Here is a 15998-nt window from a genome sequence, read left to right as displayed (position 1 = left end):
TTCTCTCTGATTTCATGCTTGTCTGCTCAAATGGAAGGAGACTTCCTTGCAACCTACAAAAATGTACAGACACACTTGAAATAGATAAAGGAGTATTGTAAACCCTCATGTAAAAACTGGGGAATGACTTTGAACAGGCGGATAATGTTTAAACAATGCAAATTATATTACTCGATAGAGTAAAATAAGTCTATGAAATCTGTTTTTGAATTATTCCACTAACATGCAGTATATACTTAAATATGCCCATCAAATCTATTCCTCCAGCCTCCCTTGTGACACCAGTGATTAGTGTAAATGATCCCATGGAGGAATTTTTAAATGAAAAGCACGAACTTACAACTTCCGATGTTTTATTGTGGATATCATTTCTTCCTATGTTTATACAGTTCATGCCATGGTACACATTTTCTCCAATGCTCTCTTCTTGTGTGAGCTTAATAGTTTGTGTAAACAAATTCATTTTTTTTTCAATGTGTAGTTCCTGATTTTGTTCCCTTTCTACTGCATTAATAGATTCATTTCTGACAGTTCACCTTGATTGAAGTGAGTTATGTACTGAAATAATATCCAGATTGAAGTTCGAAAGAGTCTGTGTTTAGCAAATGGTTAGGACACACTCAATAGCATTCAAAATTGTCAAAGGTCACTTCTCTAGCAAACTCAGGAATGGATTGTTTCTCGTTATACACCTCTGAACTCTTCAATCTTTTTATCATTTAGATGACAAATAATTTAGATGATGAAGACCAGCATTTATTTGTTCGAGAACAGTTTCTTTTCCAAAGGGTAAGGAGGTCCTGAGGACCCCCCCCCCACCCCTTGTAATACTACTTCTGTGACACCACATTAAAGAGTGTCTGGACTTTTGTAACATTTCCTTCTTGTGCTTTGTTAACTGTGGTCATTTATTGACTATCTTTTGTGTTCATCTCTTTTTGATTTAATTTAATGTAGAATTTCAAGGTGGCATGGTTTGTGTTGCAGTTCGCACAACACTATTGCAGAGCCAGTGACCTGGGTTTGTCTGTAAGTATCTTGTACATTCTCCGTCACTATGTCGGCTTCCTCGGGGTGCTCCGGTTTCCTCCCACATTATAAAGATGGTTACATAGGTGTGCTTGGGCAGCACAGGCCTGTGGAATGGAAGGGCCTGTTAATGTGCTGAATCTCTATATACAGTATGTTTAGCTATAGGAAATAAGATTTTCAATGCATAAATACACTGTACAATTAACTCATTATTATTATAATTTTTCCCTTCCAAAATGGACAAATTCATGTTTGCCTCTATTGTATGAGTTTTTTCCAGAATCATTTACCATTTCTATAACTCTTGCAGGTCTCCTTATCATCACCTACTTCCCAACTCTTTCTCCAGCTCTTCTTTCCTCCCACCTGTATCCACCTGTTACCTCTCTTACCTGTTAGCTTGTATTTCCACCCCCACTCCCCCATCTTCTGATTCTGGTGTCTCCCTGACTTTTGACACTCCTGATGAAGGGCAGAGTGCCCAAAATTTCAACTGCATTTTACTTCCAATGGATGCAGTGTGACCTGCTAAGTTTCTTCAGCACCTTCATGTATTTTACAACTTGCATTCCTATCTGCCTTTTTTTTTTCTGACATCAGAAGAGTTAACAATTAAACCATTTGGGTATTTATCCAAGTCATTCATGAAGTTGCAAGAAGATGAGGTTCCTGGACCCATCGCTGTGGCACATCATTCATTGTATATATGACTTGGCAACCAGAAAAAAAAAATGATACACCAACATGTTATCTCTTTTTTTATTTTTTTTTTATTTTAAATTTTTTATTTTTCACACCATAAATCACATTAGCCATGATATACACTATTTCTTTTTCACACATATACAGTGACTTTTTCTCCCCCCCCCTCCTCCCAAGCCACCCCCCACCCCCCCCTCTCATCCATTTTAGGTATACAATCTAGGTTGCATTAAGCCAGTCAGACAATGTTGTCATTCAACAAAAATACACCAGAAATTCTACTGAGTCCATTCTTTTCTTTCCTTCTCCTTCCATCAACTTAGGTAATGTTTGTCCCCGGTAGGTTTTCGCTATTGTATTTAATGTAAGGCTCCCATACTTGTTCGAATATTTCAATATTATTTCTTAACCTATATGTTATTTTTTCTAATGGAATACATTTATTCATTTAAATTTAGTAGTTTCTTCCTTTTAATTTGGTTATGTATTCCATTAATATTTAAAGTCATATAGTTCAGCGTAGCCCTTTTATATTTTGTTTATCTTCTCTTTCCGTTTTTCCATCATTACCTTTCCTCCTTTTCCATTTCTGTTTTCTTATTTTCAACTCTTTATAAGACAACATTCCTACAACATCCAACATTTTCCTTATTCTCCTATTTCTATCTTATTTATCCCCAATCTCCCCTTCCCCTCCTGAGTTGTCCTTTATCCCTTGTCGGACAACCACATCTCCCCTCTCCATTTGGATTTGCGAATCCACTCGCAAGCGTCAACTGATTTTGCAGTGACCGCTATTTCCCCCCACCCCGCCCCCCCAGAAAAGATTTCACTTTTCATATGTCACAAAAGGTCACTCTTTTAATTCCCTCCTTATTCTCTCTATTCCATTACCTTCCCTTATTAATTCTTGTCTATACTATCTATATTTTCCTCTAAGTACAGATACATTCACGTATGCACATTGTCTCTATTCACTCTTATACCTCTTTACCCGCATACATATCAATCGTGATCATTTTTACTCTCATTACCCGTCTTCATCCCTCAGTCTATTTTTGTCTTTACCCACATACATATCAATCGTGATCATTTTTACTCTCATTACCCGTCTTCCTCCCTCAGTCTATTTTTGTAATTGTTCTGCAAATTTTCGTGCTTCTTCTGGATCCGAGAATAGTCTGTTTTGTTGTCCTGGAATAAATATTTTCAATACCGCTGGATGCTTTAGTATAAATTTATACCCTTTCTTCCATAAAATCGCCTTTGCTGTATTGAACTCTTTTCTCTTCTTTAGGAGTTCAAAACTTATATCTGGATAAATGAAGATTTTTTGCCCTTTATACTCCAGTGGTTTGTTGCCCTCTCTTACTTTTTCCATTGTCTTCTCCAGTACCTTTTCTCTTGTAGTATATCTTAGGAATTTTACTACAATAGATCTTGGTTTTTGTTGTGGTTGTGGTTTAGAGGCCAATACTCTATGTGCCCTTTCTATTTCCATTTCTTGCTGTAGTTCTGGACATCCTAGGGTCTTAGGGATCCACTCTTTTATAAACTCCCTCATATTCTTGCCTTCTTCATCTTCCTTAAGGCCCACTATCTTTATGTTATTTCTTCTGTTATAATTTTCCATTATATCTATTTTTTGAGCTAGTAGTTCTTGTGTCTCTTTAGTTTTTTTATTAGATTCCTCCAATTTCTTTTTTAAGTCTTCTACCTCCATTTCTGCTGCTACTGCCCGCTCTTCCATCTTGTCCATTTTCTTTCCCATTTCTGTTAAGGTCATCTCTATTTTATTCATTTTCTCTTCTGTGTTGTTTATTCTTTTTCTTAAATCATTAAATTCCTGTGTTTGCCATTCTTTAAATGACTCCATGTATCCTTTAATAAGAGAAAGTACCTTCTTTATCTTGCCTTTCTTTTCTTCTTCTATTTCACTGTACTCTTCCTCTTCCTCTTCTTCTTCCTCTGGGCTGGCCATCTGTTGTTTCTTTGTTGCCCTTTCCTTCTCTTCTTTCTTGTTTCTATTGTCTTTTGTGGTCTCTTCTTGCTGCAGGTGTTCTGCAGCTGTCGTTGCCGGCTGTGAAGATCGACTCCCCAGCTGGTCCCCCCTCCCGTCGGTGTGTTTTTTTTCATGCGCATCGCGCATGCGCGAGGAGTCGCGCATGCACGGTTGCGCACTTTTACTCGGCTCAGCGAGCCATTTTTGTAGTCCATTATTTACCGACCTGAGGGAGCGGGTTTCTCTCTCCGCAGCGGGCCTCTTCGGACAGGTAAGGCCTTCACCTTTTTCCTCCTTTGTCTTCTCTTCCTCTCTTCTTACCGTTGCTTTCGATTTTTCTTTTTTTGTCGCCATCTTCTTTCCACCTTTATACTCACTTTTCTGTAACTTTTATTTCTGTGCCTTTGTGTTTTCCTTTGTTTTTCCCGACTTTTCTGGAGAGGGCTGGAGTTCACCGTCCGGCCACTACTCCATCACGTGACTCTTCCTCCCAACATGTTATCTCCATGATTTTTTTTTCCTCACAATAACTTTTGATGCAGCACCTTATCAAATGTTATCTGAAGCTTTATGAAGAATTAAGCATATTCCTTTTTATCTACTGCACATATTACTTAAAACAGGCTCAGCAAATGGATTAACATGACTTCCCTTCATAAAACCATGTTAACGTTGTCTTATCGCCTGGAATTCTTCTCAGTACACTGCTAAACCAATAGTAATAATAACTTCTAACATTTTCCCTGCAACTGATGCTACACTAAATAATAGTGATTATAATTATAATTACAGGATTATAGTTTCCATCTCCCTTACTTGTCGAGTAAACAGGTTACAATTGTTATTTTACGTCCAAGTGGAATCACGGCCTATTGAGGGAATTTTGGAAGACTAAAGCCAATGCATCAACAGTCTCACCAGCCAGTTCTTTTAAGGGTTTTGCCTGAAGTCCATCAGCACTGGAAACCAATGAGCCCTCATCTGCAACCATTTTCTCAGTGCAAAATTTTCTTGAATCGCTCCCTCCATTCCAATCACCAATTTGCAGCTATTTATGGGAAAATAAACTCTAGAGTAAAACCAACACAGATGAAAGTAAAATAACCAGTAATCAAATCAGAAACTTGACTCAAACCATTTTTCTACAGATAACGAAGTACAATGCAATTTAATGATTTGGAGCAGACAAAATGGAAATACTAATTATTCTTCATGATCTTGTTTCTGTACTGCATCTACTATGATGTAACATCAATCTAACAGAAGCAGAATAGAACAGATTCCTGTGGCAAACAAATGGTATGTCGTATTTTGAATAGTTCAATTGCAATTCTGCCCTGGAATGGTTCACAAGTCTAAAAATCATGACTGAAAATTTCACTTCACAGTTTGGTTGGTGGAATATATATCGGTGAATTCTATTCAAGCCCAATTGATCGTTCCCACTAAGCATATTCATCTATTCCTTTTTAATTAACTTCAGGTGCTTCCAAGCACATTATTTAATTGCATTGGTGCTTGAGTAATAAAGGGAACTGTGCTCTCCAATGACAGGGATTCTGGGTTCAAAATTAAATGGTGACATTTTTCAGCCTTTTTTTCCCACTTAAACACCATTTATAGAATGAGCACCTGATCATTAATTTCCTGTATGAGAAGCTTAACTCCATTGGAGTATTTACTCTATCACTAAAGATGCATTACTCTGTTAGAATGTGAAAATTATATAGATGCCGTGGAAGTGTTGAAGTGGGAAAATATCAGCACCATGGGAATTTTTAAATAAGCTTGTAAAATAATTTTTAATGAGAAATTACACCTGAAAGCTCAAGCACTCTAATGTTATTACAGGTATCAGATAAATTGTAGCGGCCCGCACCTCGGGCCAACACAGGAAATGGCTGTCGAACGTGGCGACCAGCAAAGCATCATGAGGGCTGAAACTCCTGTTTCCCTAGGCCAGCGGCAGAGTGGTGAATCTGGCTAATCACTGCTGGTGGATCGCAGGTGGCCCAGGCATCCGAGGTAACCAATCGGCAGCCGGCCCTCTCAAGCCACGTCCTAGTGGTGATGCGGCCGAGCTAATTATAAAAAGCAGAGTTGCCACTGAGTAAACCCAATGTCGAATACACTCTACTGGTGTATGAGGCTTTCTTATCCTGTGAATTTGAGCGACAGCCTTAGGGCTATAACTGAGAGCTATAAGCTAGCTGTAGCCATAGCGACCTCGCTACAAGGTACCAAATAATTTTCTAGGACAACAATGTTCTTTTGAGGGGCTGATATTTTAATAATTTCATCTCTGCTATACAGAAGAAGGTTTGTACATATAATCTTAATGCTTCTGTTATTTTTCAACTTCTTGTGGCTTATGAATATGGAAAGATTGAGCCCTAATGGTTGTAATTTGGAGGTAGAATGAGGAAAGAGGTTCTGCTAAGGGAATTTGAGTAGCTAAGGTACCATATTAAAAAGTAGAACCAAATGGAAGTAATATCTGGGTTAATCTCTGAGCCGTGTGAAAATCGGCACAGTGTTTAGAAGATTAAAGAGTGAAATGCATGGCCTAAGGAATGGTGTTGGAGTGGCAGATTGAACATGGGAAATACACAGCAGAATTGTGGAAGGAAGGAACTGTTCAAAGGGGAGTGGGCTTCCTCCAAACCGTGATGGAACCTGGATCCTGGCGCATCTCATAACCAGGACTGTGGACAGGGCTTTAAACTAAATGGTAGGTGGGTGGGTTCAATGGATTGGAGCGAGATAGATAAAGTATAAGAGAAGAGTGTGGATGAAGTAAAAGCAAAAATTAGAAAAGAGGAGAATGGATAAAAATCAAGGCTGAAATAAGAGGCAAGGATTTTAAAAGCACAACGGGTATAAGGGCACTTTATCTGAATGCCTGTCATATTCAAAACAAGGCCAGTGAACTTGTGGCACAAATCAGAACAAAAGAGCATGATTTAATGGCCATGACAGAAATGTGGTTGCAGGGTGGAGAGGATTGGGAATTAAATATTGAAGGATATCAGGTAATCAGAAAGAACAGCAGGAAGACAAGGGAGGTGGGGTTGTGCTCTTAGTTAATGATGAGATCAGGGCAATAGTAAGATATCTTTAAAGATCTAATGAGCAAAATCTGGATAGGGATTAGAAATAATAAAGGGAAAAAATCTTGGGTGGGAGTTGTCTATAGGCCGCCCAATAATAACATTACAGTGACATAAACCAAGAAATATCGGAACCATGTAAGGATGGAATGGAAGTTATCTTAGGGGACTTTAACATACAGATAGATTGGATGAATCAATTTTGGATGGTCAAGGCAACCTTGAGGCTGACTCCATAGAATACACATGTGATAGCTTTCTTGAATGACATTTTACTGAACCTTCAAGGGAACATGCTGTCTTGGATCAGGTCCTGTGGAATGAGACAAGTAAAATGAATGATCTTGCAGTTAGGGATCCTCGTGAAAATATGGATCATAGTAAATTGAGTTTCTCACACAAATTTAGGTCACAATAATTCAGTCTAAAACCAATGTGTTCTGCCTAAACAAAGGATAATACAAGGGGTTAAAGGAGGATTTGGCTAGGGAATATCGAGGGATGGTTGACAAACACTGCAAGATTTTGAAAGAGATTTTTCACGGTGCTCAACAAAAGTTTATTCCAGTTAAATGCAAGGTTAGTAGGGCAAGGATAGCCAGCTGTAGATAATTGAGGAAATAAAGGAAGGCATCAAACTAAAAGCTTGAGTGTATAAAGTGGCTAAGAGTAGGTGGAAACGATAAGATTTGAAAATCTTTAAGAAGCAAACCACAAAGTGAGCAACAGTGAGAGGAAAGGTAGACTATGAGAAAAGATTAGCACAAAATATAAAAATGGACAGTAAAAGTATTTATAATTATGTAAAATGCAGAAGGGTGACTCAGATGAAGGTTGGTCCCTTGGAAGGTGAGAAGGGGGAATTGATAATGAGGAAATGGTTGAGGTTTTGAATGACTATTTGTGTTCATATTCACGGTGGAAGACACGTCAAATATGCCAAAGACAGATGTTATTGATGTGATGGGAGTTGAGGACCTGGATGTAGTACAGTACAACTCCAGTTATCTGAAATGGTTGGGACTGCACCTCTGTCAGATAAACATTGTTTTTTTGGATAACTCGTCATTGTTTTAAAAACAGCCCAGTGCCACAGCAAATCACTTGCATCAATGTTTAAACAATAACAAATAACAAGGGAAGGTTTAAGCATTAAAATAATGTTTAATTCTCACCCCAAAAAAATGCTGGTTGTGGTTGATCCCCGACGCATCTCCAATGCTGCTGCCAATCACTGAGACCTTCCAATAGCCACTGCCCCAAAATCTCCCCACTGCTGCCGGTGATCATGGGGAAGCTTCCCAAGCTGGTGGAACACTTACTGGTGAGTCAGTGGGCTCCTATCTCCCTGGTCACCAGAGCTCCCAATGCCAGAGTCCTGACTCGGAATCCTCCCTGACGCCTATCTGACATGCACACCAGGGAGTCGGTGTGCATGTGTGGTAGTAAGATGAAGGGAGAGTCTGGAATCAGGAGGTCTCTCTCCTTTATTTTTTATGAGTCACATATTTAATGAGTCCATATAATTCTTGAAAAAAAAGTTAAATATCCTTATTTGACACCTCATATGTATAATGATTATCTAAATGGACCTCGTTGTAGAAAGAAATAACTAAAGTAAAATGAAAGCCCCCCCCCAATACTTATCAATCCCCTCCCACTAAACACCAGAAAATAACCCACTTGAGTCTCAGACATCAGATAGAAAATCCCCAGAGCATGCCTACCTAAGGCCCCATATCTTTTTTTTTTAATTTTTTTTTTTCACACCATAAATCACATTAGCCATGATATACACTATTTCTTTTTCACACATATACAGTGACTTTTTCTCCCCCCCCCTTCCTCCCAAGCCACCCCCCCACCCCCCCCTCTCATCCATTTTAGGTATACAATCTAGGTTGCATTAAGCCAGTCAGACGATGTTGTCATTCAACAAATATACATCAGAAATTCTACTGAGTCCATTCTTTTCTTTCCTTCTCCTTCCATCAACTTAGGTAATGTTTGTCCCCGGTAGGTTTTCGCTATTGTATTTAATGTAAGGCTCCTATACTTGTTCGAATATTTCAATATTATTTCTTAACCTATATGTTATTTTTTCTAATGGAATACATTTATTCATTTAAATTTAGTAGTTTCTTCCTTTTAATTTGGTTATGTATTCCATTCATATTTAAAGTCATAAAGTTCAGCGTAGCCCTTTTATATTTTGTTTATCTTCTCTTTCCGTTTTTCCAACATATATATTCCTTTTCCATTTCTGTTTTCTTATTTTCAACTCTTTATAAGACAACATTCCTACAACATCCAACATTTTCCTTATTCTCCTATTTCTATCTTATTTATCCCCAATCTCCCCTTCCCCTCCTGAGTTGTCCTTTATCCCTTGTCGGACAACCACATCTCCCCTCTCCATTTGGATTTGCGAATCCACTCGCAAGCGTAAACTGATTTTGCAGTGACCGCTATTTCCCCCCACCCCGCCCCCCCAGAAAAGATTTCACTTTTCATATGTCACAAAGGTCACTCTTTTAATTCCCTCCTTATTCTCTCTATTCCATTACCTTCCCTTATTAATTCTTGTCTATACTATCTATATTTTCATCTAAGTACAGATACATTCACTTATGCACACTGTCTCTATTCACTCTTATACCTCTTTACCCGCATACATATCAATCGTGATCATTTTTACTCTCATTACCCGTCTTCATCCCTCAGTCTATTTTTGTCTTTACCCACATACATATCAATCGTGATCATTTTTACTCTCATTACCCGTCTTCCTCCCTCAGTCTATTTTTGTAATTGTTCTGCAAATTTTCGTGCTTCTTCTGGATCCGAGAATAGTCTGTTTTGTTGTCCTGGAATAAATATTTTCAATACCGCTGGATGCTTTAGTATAAATTTATACCCTTTCTTCCATAAAATCGCCTTTGCTGTATTGAACTCTTTTCTCTTCTTTAGGAGTTCAAAACTTATATCTGGATAAATGAAGATTTTTTGCCCTTTATACTCCAGTGGTTTGTTGCCCTCTCTTACTTTTTCCATTGTCTTCTCCAGTACCTTTTCTCTTGTAGTATATCTTAGGAATTTTACTACAATAGATCTTGGTTTTTGTTGTGGTTGTGGTTTAGAGGCCAATACTCTATGTGCCCTTTCTATTTCCATTTCTTGCTGTAGTTCTGGACATCCTAGGGTCTTAGGGATCCACTCTTTTATAAACTCCCTCATATTCTTGCCTTCTTCATCTTCCTTAAGGCCCACTATCTTTATGTTATTTCTTCTGTTATGATTTTCCATTGTATCTATTTTTTGAGCTAGTAGTTCTTGTGTCTCTTTAGTTTTTTTATTAGATTCCTCCAATTTCTTTTTTAAGTCTTCTACCTCCATTTCTGCTGCTACTGCCCGCTCTTGCATCTTGTCCATTTTCTTTCCCATTTCTGTTAAGGTCATCTCCATTTTATTTATTTTCTCTTCTGTGTTGTTTATTCTTTTTCTTAAATCCTTAAATTCCTGTGTTTGCCATTCTTTAAATGACTCCATGTATCCTTTAATAAGAGCAAGTATATCCTTTACCTTGCCTTTCTTTTCTTCTTCTATTTCCCTGTACTTTTCCTCTTCCTCTTCTTCTTCCTCTGGGTTGGCCATCTGTTGTTTCTTTGGTGCCCTTTCCTCCTCTTCTTTCTTGTTTCTATTGTCTTCTGTGGTCTCTTCTTGCTGCAGGTGTTCTGCAGCTGTCGTTGCCGGCTGTGGAGATCGACTCCCCAGCTGGTCCCCCCTCCCGTCGGTGTGTTCTTTTTCATGCGCATCGCGCATGCGCGAGGAGTCGCGCATGCACGGTTGCACACTTTTACTCGGCTCAGCGAGCCATTTTTGTAGTCCATTATTTACCGTCCTGAGGGAGCGGGTTTCTCTCTCCGCAGCGGGCCTCTTCGGACAGGTAAGGCCTTCACCTTTTTCCTCCTTTGCCTTCTCTTCCTCTCTTCTTACCGTTGCTTTCGAATTTTCTTTTTTTGTCGCCATCTTCTTTCCACCTTTATACTCACTTTTCTGTAACTTTTATTTCTGTGCCTTTGTGTTTTCCTTTGTTTTTCCCGACTTTTCTGGAGAGGGCTGGAGTTCACCGTCCGGCCATCACGTGACTCCCCCAGGAGGTCTCTCTCCTTGATGACTCTGAGACAGGGAATTCTTCCGACCACTTGTGGTTGGGAGACAGTGGTATGCAATTTGAGAGGGAGAGTTGGAGAGAAAAGTCAATAGGGGAAGTTAAAGAAGATATGGAAAGAGAAAGGAGAGGGAATTAACTGAAATTAGGTCAATCATCATTCTAATTTTACGTCAAGTGAATTTTTGTTCCAACCTGTGAGGTTAGTTCGGCTCCGAAAAATATTCAGATAAATGAGAATTTCTGATTTGTTCTGGATATCCTCATTTATCTGATTTTTTAAAAATTGGATAAATGAGGATTTCGGAGAATCCAATTTTGGATAATCGGAGTTGTACTGTAGTTATCACTGAAGAAGTTATACTCAGAAACTTGAGGGTCTAAAGATAGATAAATTTCCTGGTCCTGAGGGGTTGCATCTCGGGGTACAAAAGAAATGGCAGAAGTTATAGTTGAGACTTTGGTGCAGAAAAGACATACAAAAGATAAGGATGGATAGAGTTGGGGGTGATATTAATATGGATAAAGCATTGGTTAACCAATAGAAAGCAGACAGTTGGGGTACAGGGGTGTTTTTCTGGTTCACAATTGGTGGTGAGCGGTGCAGTGTGCCGCATGGATTAACGCTGGGTCTGTAATTGTTCACTATGTATATATAATTGATCTGGAAGAAGGTACAAAGTGTTGCATAACAAAGTTTGCTGATCACACTAAATTGATTAGAAAAAGAAATTATCCAGAGGATATGGAATGTCTGCAGAGAGATAAAGATATGTTAAATGAGTGGGAAAAACTCTGGCAGATGGAGTATAATGTTGGCTGATGTGAGGTTATCCACTTTAGAAGGAAAAATGAAAGATCAGAACATTATTTAAATGGCAAGAAATTTCAACATGTTGCCATGCAGAAGGACTTGGGAGTGCTTGTACATGAATCACAAAAGGTTGTTTTGCAGGTGCAGCAGGCTATCAAAAAGCCACGTGGAATGTTGACCTCATTGCTAGAGGAATAGAATTTAAGAGCAGGGAGGTTATGCTGAAACTGTGCAAGGTACTGGTGAGGCCACACCTTGAGTACTGCGTACTTGAGGAAGGATATACTGGCTTCGGAAGCGGTGCAGAGGAAGTTCACCAAGTTGACTCCAGTGATGAAGGGGTTAGCCTTTGAGGAGAGATTGAATCATCTGGGAATGTATTTGCTGGAATTTTGAAGAATGAGAGGGGACCTTATAGAAACATTTAAAATAATGAAATCCACAGATAAGATCGAGGTAGGTAGTTGTTAACGTAGGTCATGGAGACCAGAACTTGGGGACATTGCTTCAAGATTCAGGGAAGTAGATTTTGGACAGAAATGAGGAGGATCTGCTTTTCCCAGAGGGTTGTGAATCTATGGAATTCACTACTCATTAAAGCACTGGAGGCTACCTCAGTAAATATATTTAAGATAACATTGGACAGATTTTTAAATTGTAAGGGAGTTGAGGGATATGGGGGAAAAGGCAGATAGGTGGAGATGAGCCTATCATCAGATCAGCCATGATCTCATTAAGCGGCAGAACAGGCTTGATGGGCTGGATGGCCTTCACCTACTCCTATTTCTTGCATTCTCATGTTCTTTTGTTCTTTCCATTATTCTTACACACTCCTAGTCTTTCCTTAGCTGGTCAGTTGAGTACATCTTGACTTCAAACTACCTCAGTCACAGTTAAACCTTGGGTGGAAAATGGGTATTTATAACCAAGTTTTAAAATGCACAACACTAGTGCATTAAAAGTCACAGGTGAGGAAGTAATCAGCCCTTCAGTGAAGTCCTGCAACACCGCAATGACTCGGTGTGTGTGTGTGTGTGTGTGTGTGTGTGTGTGTGTGTGTGTGTGTGTGCGCCCGTGTGTGTGTGTGTGTGTAAAAATATAGATAGAGAGATAGAGAGAGAGAGAGAGAGATAGACAAATATACCTGGCACCTATGGAGATTGGTAGATGCCAGATAAATGAATTTGCTGGTTGCTTAAGAATATGTGTGGCGTGATTGGCAAACTAACCACGGGGTTTGGTGGTGGGGGGAACAACAATTTTCATCTTCCATATTTTTTGCCTATTTATTTTCTCCAATTATTTTACCAGTCACGTGAGGATGCTTAAATTCCAGATAACGGGGATTCTATTGTATATAGATATATAGATATATCGATAGATATAAAACAAACATGAGTCTTGTGCAAGTGACGGTTAAACATGCATTATTGCTATATCTGTGTGGAACACTTTTAAAATTTTTTTTTATTTTTCACACTATGAACCATATTAATCAAAATACACACAAGCATTTCCCTCTTGAATATACACAGTGGCATTTTCTCCCCCTTTTCCCCCCTCCCTTCCCTCCCTCCTTCCCACCCCCTCCAAACCATTAAACGTTCAACATATACAATACAATAAACCCATTAAACAATGTCATCACAATCTGTGTGGAACACTTGACTCCATTATTTGGAGGTAAGGTCGCCAACTCTCTTACCAATGTGCTAAATATTCAATCAGTAAGCACCTTTGGGTTTCATTACACTGAACTATCTCCATCCTTTGGGCAAATGCCACACAGGTATCTTGAAACAATTTTGGAGACTTTCACAAATGACTGGCTATAAATAATTACAGAAGTTTCCTGGTCTCTAACTTTACAGTTTCAATATTGAAATATTCAAAACCTGCACTTAATACTACTTACCATGTTTGCTTTCTCATGGCTGAGTTCACAGTCAAGTATCATGTCCATGAACAACATAACTTCGAGCCATTATAATTGTTTCAATGTCTTATCCTTTATGGATAAAAGTCTTGCATTACAATTAAGCATCAAATTCAGAAAATGTTACCTGTGTCCCACAATTATCAGAACAAGATAGATGGAGTTTAGCAAGGCAGTTTACAAAGTCCTTACGAAAATCTGATCCAGAAAGTTAAGACATAAGGGATCCACGATCACTTGGCAGAATGGATTCAAAATTAGACTGGCCATGGGAGCAATTCTGCTACCCCACGACAGGAATGATGCAGAGGCTTTGGAAAGGGTACAGAAGAGATTTGGCAGGACATTGCCTGGGTGATTTTAAATTTCTATTTTATTGTCAGAGTACATACATGACATCACATACAACACTGAGATTCCTTTTTCCTGTGGGCTCGGCAGAATTACTACTAATTAATAGTGCAAAAAGTAAACTGCACACAAATTAAAGCATGCAAACAAACAAAAGACTCTAAACAGATAGCAAATGTAAACAAACTGACTGTGCAATACAGAGAGTACTAAAAGAAAATCAATAAAGTGTACAAGTCAGTCCTTAAATGAATCTCTGGTTGAGTTTGTTGTTGAGGAGTCAGATGGAAGAGGGGTTGCAGTTGTTCCTGAACATGGTGGTGTGAGTTTTGTGGCACCTAGTCCTCTTTCCTGATGGCAGCAGTGAGAACAGAGCATGTGCTGGGCAGTGAGGGTCTTTGATGATTGTTGCTGCTCTCCAATGCCATCGCTCCCTGTAGATGTACTCAATAGTGCGGATGATTTTGCCTGTGATGTCCTGGGTTGTGTCCACTACCTTTTGGAGGGCTTTACACTCAGGAGTATTGGTGTTTCCATACCAGACCATGATGCAGCTGGTCAGCACACTTTCCACTACATTTCTGTAGAAATTTATCAGGGTTTCTAATGTCATACCAAACCTCCACAACTTCTGAGGAAGATGATGAGGAGGATGAGAGGGTATAAGTTATGAAGAGAGGTTGGGAAAACTTGTTTCTTTTTGGAGAGTAGGAAGATGAGGGAAGACTGGATAAAATTCATAAAACTATGAGAGGATTACAAAGGATGGATAATCGGAATATACATTTCCTCAGGTAAAAATGTATTTTTTTTAAATTTGAGGACATAATATTTAAGATGAGAGGTAAATGAATATGCAGAGCAAGTTTTTTTTAAACTTTAAAGTGTTACCTGCTGGAACAGGTGCCAGGATGGTGGTGAAAACTGTTAAGACAGTTGTGTTTGAGGCTTTTAGAGTGACGCTAAATATGCATGGAGACAAGAGACGTGCATCATGTGCAGGCAGAAAAGAATTAGTTTAACTTGGCATCATGCTTGGCACAGATATCGCAGGAGGACTTGTTCCTGTGCTGCTCGGAGACATTTTCTGATCTCATCCGTCTACATTTCATCAGAAAGTGAGGCGGTAAGAGCCAGTTGTCAAAATGTTGTTATTGTTGGTGCTGCAGTTTGATTTCACATTTGTATAAACTGGATTAACATCAATGCAAAACTGATGTGAATTGCAATTGACTCAAAAAGGAGTCACACACTCACTATGACATCACCAATGAAAACACAATCCAAACTTTGTAAATGTCATGAAGAAATTTTCCATTTTATTTCATACATTTTTCAAAATTTATACACATTTCATTTCATACATTAGCAGTAACTATAATAGAGCAGTCACAGGGGGATAAAAAAAAGGTACATATATGTGTAATTTTCCTTAGCTAACCTAAGCAATATGAGTGAAATGCAGTAAATTGTTTTTAAAGACTGTACTAGATCAAAGACGGCCATGTGTGCAACACTTTTTTTAGACATGTTGCACAGAATTCTCATAACACACCCAGTTTTTACTTCTCCATAGAAAGAACGACACAGCCACCAATCACGATCCACTTAACACAGAGTTGCCTAAGCGGTACGATGCACAGAAGCAGCCACTGACATTTGTCGCGGTCACATTCCCGAAACTGAGTGCATTATTAAAAAAAATTAACTCGTGCAACATTGCAGGACCTGGCACACCTCAGTGAAGAGCTTACTGTATCCCTTTTATTTTATGTGGAGTAAGCCCTTCCCCTGCAGAATGGCTCTCCCCCTGCAAGAGTGATTAGTTTTATATGAACATCCTGAGTTTTACAAAAAAAAAAGCAATTCAGATAAAAGAA

General features: G+C 38.9%; 1 long non-coding RNA gene across 1 annotated transcript; it reads right to left on the bottom strand.

The window, feature by feature from the left end:
• Positions 1–351: 351 nt before the first annotated feature.
• Positions 352–15314, bottom strand: LOC138741817 (uncharacterized). The gene is made up of 3 exons (XR_011343792.1): positions 15010–15314; positions 4655–4805; positions 352–1136 (listed from the first exon to the last, which is right to left on the bottom strand). It is a non-coding gene; the product is annotated as an uncharacterized lncRNA (long non-coding RNA).
• Between the last annotated feature and the right edge of the window lie 684 nt (positions 15315–15998).

The sequence above is a fragment of the Narcine bancroftii genome, chromosome 8 (genome assembly GCF_036971445.1).
Source record: "Narcine bancroftii isolate sNarBan1 chromosome 8, sNarBan1.hap1, whole genome shotgun sequence".
NCBI lineage: Eukaryota > Metazoa > Chordata > Chondrichthyes > Torpediniformes > Narcinidae > Narcine > Narcine bancroftii.
This window is presented reverse-complemented; position numbering and strand designations above follow the sequence as displayed.